Here is a 14,742-nt window from a genome sequence, read left to right on the forward strand (position 1 = left end):
GGGGGCGGGGGAGGCGAGCAAGCGGGCAGTGGCGGGGGTGTGTGCAGGTGAGGCGGAGGGGGAGGGGAGGCTGAGGAGGCGAGCAGGCAGGCAGGGGCTGAGTAGGCGAGCCGAGGCGGGGTGGAGTGTGAGGAGGTGAGCGAGGAGTCAGTGGCTGACCTGTTCCACTGATCTGGTCTGGCTCCCATCCCCTCTCCAAGGGTTGCAGCTGTCTGGAGGTGCCTGCCTTCCCACCTTCCTCATTCACACCTCGTTCATTCAACAGGGCAATTAATTACAAAGTGGGGGGAAGATCTTATTCTGCTTCTAGCAAAAAGATATTTTTCTTTTACCTTAATTATACTACCTTAGGGGCCCGCTATAACATATTACCAAGGTCCAATACTGCTGTTTTGATGGGGCACAGCTGGGGAAGGAGGGTTTATTTCCGCGGGGCAGGTGATGCTGGGGGGGAGTATTTCAGGGGCGCTGCGGGGGGGGGTTGGCGGGGCCGGCGGGGTTTGGCCCTCAGCTGTTTTCTTTGGAGTAATATGGCCCTCGACGCTTTACGAGTTGTGCAGGCCTATGTTATACTTTGACCTTAGCAAAGCTTTTGATACGGTCTCCCACAGTATTTTTGCCAGCAAATTAAAGAAGTATGGGCTGGGTGAATGGATTATAAGGTGGAGAGGAAGCTGGCTAGATCGTCGGGCTCAACGGGTAGTGATCAATAGCTCCATGTCTAGCTGGCAGCCGGTATCAAGCGGAGTGCCCCAAGGGTCTGTCCTGGGGTTGGTTTTGTGCAATATCTTCATTAATGACCTGAAGTAAGGCATAGATTGTACCCTCAGCAAGTCAATAGTGTGCCCTTGTTGCCAAGAAGGCTAACGGCATTTTGGGCTCTGTAAGTAGGAGCACTGCCATCAGATCCAGGGACATGATCATTCCCCTCTATTGGGCACTGGTGAGGCCTCATCTGGAGTACTGTGTCCAGTCTTGGGCCCCACATTACAAGAAGGATGTGGAAAAATTGGAAAGAGTCCGGCGGAGGGCAACAAAAATGATTAAGGGTCTGGAGCACATGACTTATAAGGAGCGGCTGAGAGGACTGGGATTGTTTAGCCTGCAGAAGAAAGAATGAGGGGGAGCTGATAGCTGCTTTCAACGACCTGAAATGAGGTTCCAAAGAGGATGGATCTAGACTGTTCTCAGTGGTACCAGATGACAGAAGAAGGAGTAATGGTCTCAAGTTGCAGAAAGTTTTTTCACTAGGAGGGTGGTGAAGCATTGGAATGGGTTCCCTAGGGAGGTGGTGGAATCTCCTTCCTTAGAAGTTTTTAAGGTCAGGCTTGACAAAGCCCTGGCTGAGATGATTAATTGGGGATTGGTCCTGCTTTGAGCAGGGGATTCGACTAGAAGAGCTCCTGAAGTCCCTTCCAATCCTGATATTCTATGATTCTATTAAGTCCTGTGGTCTATGACTCCTAGGCAGCCTACCAGCCAAGCTGCCAAGGAGCCAGGTGGGTGAGCTGGCCAGAACCCAGGCAGAATTCTAACAGAGCAGCGTAGAAATCAAACCATCTCTGCAAAAAGTTTACAGTTTGACAAATTGTCAAATTCCAACGTTTTGTTGAGATTTTTCTGACTTTCTCTGGTGAAATAGTCCTGTTTAGTCCTTTGAGAGGATGTTGTCGACTGCGGATAGAATGGGTCTAGTTATGAGAGGAGGGAGATGGAGACACACTTGTGGTGCTGGGTTAGGGGATGTGTGTTCAGCTTATAGTTCAGAACACCGAAGATAAACCTTTAGTGCTCTGAGGGGTTATTCTCCTTAAATTTTCTTTTCTGAAATCAGCTGTGTCTGGAATTGAGTCAGACGTGAAGGTGCTCAGATACTAGTCATGAGCTCCATCCGAGAACCTGGATAAATAGACAGAACATGCAGTTCACCCCACTTATTTCTCAATTGGTTTCATGTGACGTGTTTGCCTGGTGGGGTTGCTCTCTGCTCTGGACTTCAAAACAGAGGGCGAGACATTTTCAAAAGAATGAAAACAAAAATTTTCTTTCTTACCAGAGTTGGAAATGCATGTTTGGGTCTTCTCTCCTACGGTACAAACAGAGGGTCAATGAAATGGGATCTGCCCAGGTAGAATTTTCAACTGCATTCTACTATTTCCAAAGAAATATAGGAATTGTTGGATGGGATCTAGCCTGGTATCCTGTCTCTGATTGAGATCAGGCCCAGCTGTTTCAGGAAGCTGCAAGAAATCCCAGAGGGGAATAACCTACACATAGAGAAAATTTCTTCCCCAACCCTGGCAGTTAGTGACTGCCTTTTGTCCTCAGGCCTAAGGGTTTATTGCCCTTTTAAAAACAATTAGTTTATCCTATGCAACATAACTGTGGAGAGTCTGTCTATCCCCTGTCTGCCCCCACCCCTTATCCAACCCCCCCAGCCCTGGGCCCCTTATCATGAGGCTCCACACAGAGCTAGATATGCTGCTCTGAGGGAGCACACAGCCCTGCCCCTCCAGCTGAGCGGGGAGCATGTCTGCCTCCCTCCGGAGCTAAACGCTGCCCTCGGGAGTGCGCAGCCCTGATCCCCAGAGCGCTGCACGCGGCAGCAGGGCTCCAGGGGAGAAGAGAAGGTGGGGGAGGGGCCGGCAGTTTGCTGCGCTCGGCCCTGCACTCCAGCCCAGGAGCGCGGACCTAGCAGCTTGCCGCGCTGGAAGAGTGGGGTATTTGCCCACCCCGTGCGCACGGCTACGCTTCTGCTCCCTGCCACTGTGGGGGAAGTGGAGGGCAGAGGAGAGCGCACCGGGGTGGGCAGGATTTTTAGTGGCATGCTGGAGTCCCGGCAGGCTCCAGCGTGCCATTAAAAATTGGCTTGCGTGACGTCTTTGGCACGCATGCCATAGGTTGCTGACCCCTGGTCTGTAGTTATGGCTAGCTTTTTTTTTTTAAAATCTACTGAGCTCTTGGAGTCATAGAAATGTTGTGGCAATGAGTTCCACAAGTTAACCCTGCATTCTATATAACAGGGCACACACCCTTTTACTAGTGATAAATTACACACTGCCATTTCCCCTGTCTCATTTATTATTTTGTATATCTCCATCGTGTTTCTTTTTGTCTTTTCTCTTAGCTCAGCCATCCCAGTCTCTCCCATAGTAACCTCTCCAGACCTCCGATCACTTTCATCCCTTGTCTCTGAACTCTTTTTCCATCCCCCTGATAAATCTTTTAGAGCTGGTGATCAGAACCTAACCTAGTATCCCAGGGAAGAGTGCCCCATTGATTCATGTAAGGCTGCGAGTCTATTCCAGAGGTCATGGAAGTCACAGATTCCGTGACTTCTGCACCTGGTAGGTGTGACTGACCCCAGGGCCACCCGAGCAGCTTGGGAGGCTCCAGTGCCAGCCACACCTCCCTCCCCTCCTGGCACTGGTCCCGAGTCAGCGGGGCCGCCCCCTGCCAGCAGCAGCAGTTACTGTTCTGGGCTGCACCTGCCTCTCTTTCTTGCTCTCCCAGAACCAGTGAACGCCCCAAAGACCTTCCCCCAACAGGTGCCACAGAGCCCCTGAGAACACCCAAGATTTAGTCTAGGGTATATAGTACAAGTCATAGACAGGTCATAGGGCCGTGAATTTTTGCTTGTTGCCTGTGACTTGTCCATGACTTTTACTTACAGAAACATGATAAAATCTTAGCCTTAGTTCTAATATCTCCACATTATTCTCCATCCTGTCATTACAGATGCATGCTGACATTTTGTTTGCTTTATAGACCTAGCAGCACATTGAACAGAGATTTTCATTAAGATTTGCACCGAACTCTCCACAATGCTGGCCAGGTTTCCTTCTGAGTTGATACAGCTCATTGACAATGCAGTGAAATTATCCCTCGCAATGTGTGTTACCTTGAATGCATGTCAGAGAATTTCACTTGATGTTGAGTTGTTTATTCACCCAATTTGGTTAGATCTCTCTGAAGTTCCTCACCATCGTCCCTAGTCCTGACTGCCCCAGATAATGTGCCATCTGCACACCTGACTGCTCCCTTTCCCACAGCCTGTGGATTTGCTGTGCTGTGTCTGAGGAGCCACAGCTGCTCTGCCAGGGCTCTTGTGGACTCTGTAAGGGGCGTGTTGAAGACTCACAGTGGTTTGGGGCCTTCACCTGTCTTTCTAGTGCTCCCATTGCCATGATGCCTAGGCACCTACATTCTTCAGTGAGTGCTTGGGACCCAGTGTCCACCCACCTCAGCCTGAGGCCTCTCTAGTAGCAAGAGTCATGGCAACCTGTCTCCCTCAGTCCTGGTGGCAAGTCCCCATGTCAGCATCCCTCTCATCAGCTCTCCCTGAAGTGGGTTTTCAAATTCACCACAGCAAATAGCCCCACACAAATATTTGTCCTGTTTAGCCCAGTACTCACTGCAGTTAAAATGGCTGCAGTTCTGCTTTGTGCTCTGGAGGATGATATTATTCCCTTCTCTTTTGGTCACATTGAATATCTCATTGACTGGGATTAACACTTCTTTTTGCTTAGGATTATATGACATGTTCTGGATGTTCACACCAAAGCACGTGTGGATGATGAAGACTGTGACCGTGCCAAACTTCTCAGCCTCTTTTTTATTAGTAGATGAAGAGGCAAAGCGTCCAAACCTCATTTTACCTGATCCGTTTTACATTAAATTAGTGCCCCGGTACACTGTTATTTTATTCATCTCATCACAGTCCCCTTTTAAGCACTGCAAAGCTCTTGTCAAATAATAATGAAAGTATGGGAACTCAAAATTGTTCGTGGAAGCAGCTTGAGATCTCTTAGCCCCACTCACTGCATCATTAAATATAGTTGAAAAAGTTTTGCCATTGTATAGGATGGTGCTGTTAGTATAGGCTACTATGGCTATTCCATACTCATCCTTAAAGTTGGAGGGAAGAGAGGGTGAAATGGTTGTTTTCACACTGTTCCATTTTTTTCTTGCATTTTCCCACAGCAGGCTAAACTGAGACATTTCCGACTCTATCTTTCCATCTGCAGTTCTATCCATGTTTTCAGCACATCCTATATACTGGTCATCAAAAGCATCCTCCATCATGCTCAGCTCCTCACTTTTTGCCTGGGAGAAGAAAGGAAACAGTCGGTCACATTAGCATTTGTGTTACAATAGCACCTAGAGGTCACACCCAGGATCAGGGCCCCGTTAGGAGCTTACCTCTAAACAGACAAGACCGAGGAAAGGGGGTGGAGACAAAGGCAGAATCCTCAGTGTGTTGCTTGGCAAATGTTATGTTGGTGCCCCAATTTTTTTGGGGGGGGCAGCACACCCGAGGGCCAGCGAGCTCCATAATCATTGCAGATGCATTTTTTGTTTACTGGGGTGGGGACTTCGTTAGTGTCAGATATATTGTGTGCAGGTGGGGAGGGGGAGGTTAGGAAGAAAGGCAGGACAAGATACATTAATCGGGAAGATAAAGCAGGGGGAACAAGGGACATGGAAGGGAGAGAGCTAGGAGGGACTGAAATCCCAATCCACTCCCCCAGGAATATCTAAAAATCACACCCGTTTACCTCAGTGGGAGTCAGTGGGTTGCCATCTCCATATGCCAGCCATGCACTGCATGCTCCAGGGCTGGCGGTGCCCATGGGAAGATTCCATCCAACCCCCAAATGCACGTGCAATACCGTTGTGGCGGGTTGTATAAAGCCCACACTGGTTAACTAGGGGTTACAGGAGCCTGAGCCCCTTTAGGCTGCAGGGTGGCACCTGGAGGGTGTTGCACATACCTGGTAATCAAACCTGCCTGGGAATGTCTCCTCTTGGGCTAAGTGCAGAGAGAGGCCTGGAGCCAGCACTGGAGGGCCCAGAGCCAGGAGGAGGCCTGGGAGGCTGGGGGCAGTGAAGCCTGCGGCCAGAGGTGAGTTGCCTCGAGCCAGGTGGAAGCCAGCAACAGTGTTGGTAAAGCCTAGGGGGTGTTTGAGGGGCTGCAGGGAGAGGGGGAAGACTCAGCAGTCCCTCTCCTGGCAGTAAAAAGTGGGGAGACCTGAGGGGAACAGGAAGGCTCCTGCAGGGTGAGAAGGAAGCCTGAGCCAGGCAGAAATTGGTTGAATTTTGTTCTTTTGGTTTGGGATCATGTTGGGTAATTCCACGGGGGAGCCCTGCGAGCCTGGCCTTGAAAGAAGGGTGAGCCGGGAGAGGCTATGGGGACTGGAAAGAGGCTGTGGTAGGAAGATATCCATGGAGGCAGCAGCAAGGAGTCTGATGGAGCAGATCTTGGCTGCTGGTCAGAGGCTCCCTGGACTGGAACCACTGTGGAAATGGGTGTGGGGCCCTGATTAGGCAAAACACCTGTCTGGGGTGGTCTCAGTGCGCTTGGTCCAGCCTCAGCACACAAGTCTGCACGGATGACCTCCTGAGGTCCCTTCCAACCCTATGTGTCTTTGGGTCTCAGGCAGTATGGCTGCCTGCAGAGCCTTGAGCAGAAACACAAGAAAACACCAAGCGCTTCACTGGCAAAGCTCAAGAGTTTACCTGAGGGATTCCCAGCCAGGTTTGAAGACAGAAGTATGTCAAGGAGATCAGCAGAGGCCTCAGCATTATTCCAACTTCCTCAGTGTGGCTGCAGGAGAATCCATCAGGAACGTAAGTGGAGATGTGGGAGGAAAGAACACATCAAACCAAACATCCTCCCGATTGTTTCACTGTGATCCATTGTTCCACATTCAGTGACTGGGATTTCCCAGACAGGAATTGCTAATCTCATGGATGGCAGCCCAGACATAACAGAGGCGGGTTTGACCCTGAAATACAGTTCTCAGCTGGGGGGTGGGAGGCAGTAGTAGTGGGGAAATCCTGATTTCACTTCCTAAAGGATTCTGGGGGGTGGAAACACTGTACCTAGTGCTGCTGTGTTTACTCGAAAGTGCTGTTAAACTGCCGCACAATACACAGAACCCAACAGGCCAAACAGGTCTGTCAATTGTATCCTAGAACAGCAGTTTTCGAACTTTTGTAGTGGTGACACTTTTCACACAGCAAGCCTGTGTGTAACCCCGCCCCCTACAAATTAAAAACACTTCTTAAAAATACTTAACACTATTATAAATGCTGGAGGTGAAGCGGAGTTTGGGGTGGAGGCTGACAGCTCACGACCCACTATGTCATAACCTCGCAACCACCTGAGGGGTCCCGATCCCCAGTTTGAGAACCCCTGTCCTAGAGAATGGGGCTAAAATAACTATATAACTGAATATGTCAGTGCCTCACCCAAGTGTCTGGTCAAGTGTTTGCTCAGCAACTACTTTATACACTCTACCTCACTGCTTAGCTTTGCCCCGTGGCTAACAGAGTGATCCACACCTGTTCCCAGGATCCCAGAATTATGTTTTTGTTGCAACAGTGTTACACTGTTGATTCATATTTAGTTTGCAATCCACTGTGAGCCCCAGATCCCTTTCTGCAGTACTGCTTCCTAGGCAGTCATTTCCCATTTTGTTTGTGTGCAACTGATCATTCCTTCCTAAGGGGAGTACTTTGCATTTGTCCTTCTTGACTTTCATCCTATTTCTCCGGTTTGTCCAGATCATTTTGAATTTTAATCCTATCCTCCAAAGTACTTGCAACCCCTCCTAGCTTGGTATCGTCCGCAAACTTTGTGTCCTTTCTATGCCATTATCTAAATCATTGATGAAGATATTGACCAGAACTGGACCCAGAACCAATCCCTGTGGGAACCCATGTGTTTTGCCCTTCCGCATGACTGTGAACCACTGATAACTACTCTCTGGGAATGGTTTTCCAACCAGTTATGCACTCACCTTATAGTAGCTCCATCTAGGTTGCATTTCCCTAGTTTGGTTATGAGAAGGTCATGTGAGACTGTATCAGAAGCTTTACTAAACTCAAGATATACCATGTCTACTGCCTCCCCCATTGAAACAATTTGTTTTTGACAAATCCAAGCTGACTGCTCCTTATCACCTTTTTATCTTCTAGGTGTTTACATTGATTGCTTTAGTTGCTCTATTATCTTTCCAGGTACAGAAGTTAAGATGACTGGTCTGTTATTCCCTCGGTTGTCCTTATTCCCCTTTTTATAGATGGGAACTATATTTGCCCTTTTCCAGCCCTCTGGAAGCTCTCCTGTCTTTCATTACTTTTTGAAGATATCTCTTCAGTCAGCTCCTTGACTATTCTAGGATGTATGTCATCAGGCCCTGGTGACTTGAAGACATCTAGCTTGTCTAAGCAATTTTTGACTTGTTCTTTCCCTATTTTAGCCTCTGATCCTACCTCCTTTTCACATGCATTCACTGTGTTAGACATGCAATCGCTACTCACCTTTTTGGTGAAAACTGAAATAAAAAAGTCATTTAGCACTTCCCTTTCCACATTTTCTGTTGTTGTTCACTCAGCTCATTGAGTAACAGGCCTGCCCTGTCATTGGTCTTTCCCTGGCTTCTAATATATTTGTAGACTGTTTTCTTTTTACCCGTTATGTCTCTAGCTAGTTTAATCTTGTTTTGTGCCTTAGGCTTTATTTTGTCCCTACCCTGAGCAGCTGGACTAGCCTAGCAGTCTGGACAGTGTTACCACAGCAATGACATTTGACAGCACTTAACACATCGTACTGCAGATGTTTTTCTGTATGTTATTTATTTAAGGTGATACCTTGTAAACATATTGAATAGAACCTTATGTGAGAGGTCTGCTAGACTGAGAAAGGGTGGAAGAGAAATCAGGATCCTGAGGCTCACAGTCCCCAGAGCAAATGGGGAGAGGCCAATGCTCCAGGTCAGCCTGATTGACAGGGCAGGCAGGCCAATGAAGGAGTCAGGAGCCTGGGGACCAATGTGAGCTGGGGCTGCCAAGGGCAGAGTAAAGGAGAGATCCATAGCCAGAACTGAGCTGGGGGCAGAGCTGGGACAGTGCAGGCCAGTTGCCCTGTTGAGGATTCAGGGCTTAGCTATAGTGGGGAGTTGCGGGCCCAGAGCCAGGATAGTGGACGCCAGCTGTGTCACATGTAACACTGCAGCCAAGCACAGTGACTGACTGGGAGAGCCAGGGGGAGGGGGAGTGCAATGATACGTCACCAGACAAGAGGCCTTGCAGGCTGGACTTGGTGGGGAAACACAAACCTGACAGGGGAGCTGATGCTGGGGAGAAGGATCCTGTCACATAGACCCTGCGGACGTGTGGCCACAGCCAGAGCAGGTGTCTGACCTGCAGTATCACCGCAGCACAGCCAGGCCTGGGAGGGAGGCCTGGGATGTGTGAGGAACAGACTGTGAACTGCCCTTACATCCCAGAGACACTGTTTGTGGTTTTCCGGTGCTCACAGGGCGGGTTCCCTGTTTCCTTTAACCTTTCCCATTTTTCCCTTATTTCTCTTGCTGCTGCTGTTTAATAAATTGTATGTGGTCTGAACTTAATGATGTAATCAGTGGGTCAAGAAGGTCACTGGTGAGGAGAGAGCACCCTAGACCCTGTCCTAAGAGAGTAGCACAAGATTGGGCGTTGAACCCCCAGTAATCCCAGCCTTGTTAGGCTTAACGCACAGTTGCCACCTTTCACATGGTAAATAAGCACCCCGACTTTCACAATAAGCCAAAGATCAAGCTAATTCCATTTCAAAACAAGGCCAAAACAAGACAATCCTGAAAAACTCCAACACGTTATGTGACTAGATTCCCCTAGCATGCAGGTTGGGACTGTGGTGGGCTCGCTGTGCACTCCTGACTCTCCCCCCTGTTTTCCCTTTGTCCTCTCTTGCTCCCTTTGTCCCTGCTTGCCGGGAGCCGATCCAAAAAAAAAAAAAAAAAAAAAGCACAAGAAGCCAAAAACTAGCCAACAAGCAACTCACAAGCCAATTAAGCCAAAACCAAGCCCAGCTACCCTGGCAATCTCTGGGAAGAGATGAACAGCTTTCTGCCTGGGAGGTTCACCTGATGCTATGAACAGATAGTCTCGGTGGTTGTGTCAGTACAAGAGAGATCTTTACAATGAACAAACAGGGACGTTTGCACTCTATGGAAATAGTTGCAGTCAAAGTGTGTTAGGATGTAGATGTGGGCACAGTAAGCTGATTCTTTGTTTTCACTCCCTGGGGTTTGAAATATTTCTGTAGCTTCCCCCCGTCCTGAAACTTTTTTAATCTTGTAACAAATTTGTGATCTAAAATCAACTCAATGGAAAATGTTGGACTTTTAATTCTAAGCAGCAAATTCTGCCCTGTGAGACTGTAATTATCATTACAGAAACACCTAGCGATCCCACCTGTTAGGGGGCTTATTCCTTCACCCTCCTACTTCCCTGATCCTTCTCGCATGAACAGAGAGCAACAATACCCGAAGTCCAAAGGTGCAAACAATTCGATGTTTATTGGGGTGAACTTCCAGCAAGCATGCACAAAACGTAACACCTCTGCCCTGCCTCTTCCCCGAGCCCCTGCCCTGCCCCTTCTCCGAGGCCCTGACCCCACTTGCTTCATCCTCCCTTCTTCCCTCACTCGCTCTTCCCCACCCTCACTCACTTTCTTCAGGCTGGAGCAGGGGTTGAGGTGCGGGAGGTGGGTGAGGGCTCCAACTGGGCTTGCAGGCTCTAGGGTGGGTCTGGGCATGAGGGGTTTGGGGTGTGGGAGAGGGGTCTGGGCTGGAGCAGGGTGATTGGTGTGCGGGCTCCAGGTGGGGCCAGAAATGAGGGGTTCAGAGTTTGGGAGAGGGCTCCAGGCTGAGGCAGAGGGTTGGGGTGTGTGCGTGTGGGGGGTGAGAACTCCAGCTGGGGGTGCAGACCCTGGAGTGGGGCAAGGGATGAGGGATTTGGGGTGAAGAAGGGGGCTCTGGGCTGGGGCAGGGGGTTGGGGTGCAAGGGGGGTGAGGGCTGTGGCTGGGGGTGTGGACTCTGGGGTGGGGGTGTGGATGAAGGGTTTGGGGTACTGGACGGGTCTGGGGCAGGGTTTGGGGTGTGAGAGGGGGGTGAGGGCTCCAGCTGGGGGTGTGGACTCTCGGGTTGGGCCAGAGATGAGGGATTTGGGGTGCAGGAGGGGTCTGGGGCAGGGGTGTTGGGGGGAGTTAGGGCTCCAGAAAGGAGTTTGGATGTGGCAAGGGACTCTGGGCTGGGGAAGGAGGTTGCGGGGTGGGGTCCCAGCGGGACTTACTGCAGCTCCCAGGAAGCAGCCATCAGGTCCCTGCTGCTCCTAGACACATGGGCAGCCAGGGAGGCTCTGCACGCTACCTTAGTGCCTGCAGGCGCCACCTCCATAGCTCTCATTGGTCGTGATTGGACTTTTAATGGCCAGGTTGGCGGTGCTGACCAGAGCCGCCAGGGTCCCTTTTTGACTGGGTGTTCCGGTTGAAAAACGGATGCCTGGCAATACTAACCATAAGCCAATGACCGGAAAATAACCTGCTGATGAATGTTTGTGTGGTCACTACCCTGCGTCTTTATGTTCCTAGAGACTAAATCTGAAGCAAGTAGCAGAGGTGACGTTCACTCTGTTTAGCATGAAACTGTAAACACCAGAGCCGAACCCACAGTGGTGTAACGCCACATTACAAAACTCACTTTAAATAAAATAAAAGGCTACAGATTGGCAGCAACACATGGCTCTAGAGAACACAGCAAAGGCAACAACAACGAAAAAGACCAGCTTAGATAACAAGGGAATGGTTTATGTACTCCTACTTCTGAAAATCAAATGAGAATCATGCAAGTAGGAGAATCCTGTTGTGCTCACAGTCACTAAGGGTATGGCTACACTTGGAGGTGTGCAGCGCTGGGCGTTACAGCTGTCTTTGTACAGCTGTGTAGGGACAGCGCTGCAGTGTGGCCACATCTGCAGCATTTGCAGCGCTGTTGGGCGTGCTGCATTGTGGGCAGCTATCCCATAGAGCACCTCTTCCCATTTTGGCGCCATGGGTTGTGGGAAGGGGACGGAAGGGTGCAGGTCATTCCACTTCCTGTCCCAATGCCCCGTGGTGCATCGCTTCACATCCCAGCAGTTTGGCGCCATTGTGAATCACCGTGCAGCGCGATTTCTGTGGGAAATGGAGCCCGAGCTGCTGAGGACTTTGCTGATGAGTGTCGCCAGCACATCACGTCTGGCAGTTGAGCTATTCCTTCAGCTCCAAAGTGACAGTGAGGAGTCCGACGATGATATCGAGTCGCCTGATGCGTGTGACAATAAATTGCTTGTGGCAGTAATGGAAATGCTCAGCACCGTGGAACGCCACCTTTGGGCTCGGGAAACAAGCACTGAGTGGTGGAATCACATCGTCCTGCAAGTCTGGGATGATGAGCAGTGGCTGCAGAACTTTCGGATGAGAAAAGCCACTTTCATGGGACTGTGTGAGGAGCTCGCCCCACCCTGCGGCGCAAGGACACGAGATTGAGAGCTGCCCTGCCAGTGGAGAAGCGGGTGGCTATTGCAATCTGGAAGCTGGCAACTCCAGACAGCTACCGATCGGTCGCGAAACCAGTTTGGAGTGGGAAAGTCGACCGTTGGAATCGTGTTGATGCAAGTTTGCAGGGCCATTAATCGCATCCTGCTAAGAAGAACCGTGACTCTGGGAACGTGCAGGACATTCTGGATGGCTTTGCACAAATGGGTTTCCCTAACTGTGGAGGGGCGATAGATGGGACGCATATTCCTATTTCTGGCACCCACCCCACCTGGCATCCGAGTAGTACATTAATCGGAAGGGGTATTTCTCTATGGTTCTCCAGGCGCTTGTGGATCACCGTGGGCGTTTCATTGACATTTACACAGGCTGGCCTGGAAAGGTGCATGATGCACGCATCTTTCGGAACAGTGGCCTGTTCAGGAAGCTGCAGGCCGGGACTTTTTTTCCCAGACGGAAGATCACAGTAGGGGACGTCGAAATGCCCATTGTGATCCTTGGAGACCCCGCTTACCCGTTAATGCCTTGGCTCATGAAACCGTATATACAGGGAAGCTTGACAGGAGCAAGGACCGGTTCAACTACAGGCTGAGCCGGTGCAGAATGACTGTGGAGTGTGCTTTGGCCGTTTAAAGGGACGCTGGAGATCTCTTTATGGGAAGCTAGACTTGGGGGAAAGCAGCATCCCTGCGGTTATATCCGCGTGCTGTACCCTCCATAATTTTGTGAAGGGAAGGGTGAAACATTCAGTCAGGAATGGACCTCCGAGGTTCAACGCCTGGAGGCTGAATTTCACAGCCAGAGAGCAGGGCTACTAGAGAGGCCCAGCACAGGGCTACAAGGATTAGGGATGCCTTAAGGGAGCAATTTGAGGCTGAAAGCCAACAGTAATGTTTGGTGCCTTGCACGGGAGTGAAGTGCAGTGGTTACAATGATTTGCAGTGCCTGTTTTTTCCTTGGGGTACGGTATCTTTCACTTTCTGCAATAATAAAAAAACTGTTTTAAAAGCCAAAGAAATCATTTATTGAAAAGAAAGTAAGTAAAAGGGCAGGGGGGTAGGGTGGTGAACTGTACAGTCAGAGGTTTGAATATGTCCTGCCTGGAGTGCTGTGCAATGACTGCTGCACTTCAGGATGAAAATCCTGCATGGTGATGGGGGTTGAGTGCAGAGGGTAAGGTTCGTAGTTCTCAGGGCTGGTAGGTGAATGTACAGGTGTTGGGGGCAGCTGGTGGTGGTAAGAACCTGGATGCTGGAGAAGGGGGTTTTGAGCTGACATTGGGGCACAAGGGAAAGAGCTTTGGGACTAGCGGGTGGGGGCAGCACGGTAGGTCTCTGCCTGCATGGCTACGAGTGACTGCATACAGTCCGTTTGGCGTGCCAGGAGGCTTATCAGCTGCTTCGTGCTTTTCTTCTTAGCCAATTCCTTTCTCCTGCTTTCTGTTTCCCTCCACTGCTGAATTTTTTCTCTCCAGTCCTGCAGCCTCTTACTCTCTCTGGCTGACTGATTCATAACTGCTTTCACCAAATCTTCTTTGCTTTTTCTTGCCTTTCTCCTGAGGTTTTGTAGCTTTTCAGCAGTCTCTGATAGGGCCAGTCGATTACTAGTACTAGTCAAGGACACTGTCATTAGAAAAAAAACAAAAATTGAAACATTTTATACAGAGGCTGCATTGTGTACAATCACAGTGAAGGAGTTTTCAGTCTCACTGTAGCATACTTTACACATACCAAACACAGCACAGAGAGGCCACAGCAGCGAAGACATGGTGAGTAATGGAGAATGGGTGCAGGGGTTAATTAATTCTGGAAGCCGTCTCTGTGCCGCGGCTCACCTGGGAAGGGGAACTGATTGGTTCAGGGCTGCACTGGGGTTTCTGTGCATTGGGGAAGGCAGAGAGCAGTGGGGGGGACCTGCACTGAACACTCTCCCAACATTTTTCACAGGAGTTGATCCTGGAAGATATCTCACTGCTGCAGATCACCTGGGAAGAGCGGGAGGGTCTTCTACAGCAATGCAGATTCTGCCCTGGTCCCTATGCAGCTTGCCTATGTGCAGCAATGGTCCCCCCACCCGTCGTGGCACAGTGGCATGGACACGTTAGCCTGACTGGGACAAGGACCACAGTGGTTCTCCCTATAAACTTGTGCAAGCGTATTGCCCATGCTCTGGCTGAAACTTTTGAAGAGATTACCGAGGCCGATTACCGCGACGTGATAGACCACATCAATAGGCTATTCCACATCTAGGCATGCATGCATGCAGCCCAAACCCCCCCTCCTCTCCTGAAACATTTCCATCCTGAAAATAAAAGCTGCTTACCAGGAACCCGCTCCTCTGCTTCTTCTTCACCAAC

The 14,742-nt window shown here is 50.1% G+C and overlaps 1 pseudogene; it reads right to left on the reverse strand.

Moving 5' to 3' along the window:
* LOC116832358 (ecto-ADP-ribosyltransferase 3-like) overlaps nt 1-6,732 on the reverse strand; it is an 11,186-nt pseudogene extending 4,454 nt beyond the window's left edge.
* Nucleotides 6,733-14,742: the final 8,010 nt, after the last annotated feature.

Source organism: Chelonoidis abingdonii, chromosome 1 (assembly GCF_003597395.2).
Source record: "Chelonoidis abingdonii isolate Lonesome George chromosome 1, CheloAbing_2.0, whole genome shotgun sequence".
In the NCBI taxonomy this organism is placed as follows: Eukaryota; Metazoa; Chordata; order Testudines; family Testudinidae; genus Chelonoidis; species Chelonoidis abingdonii.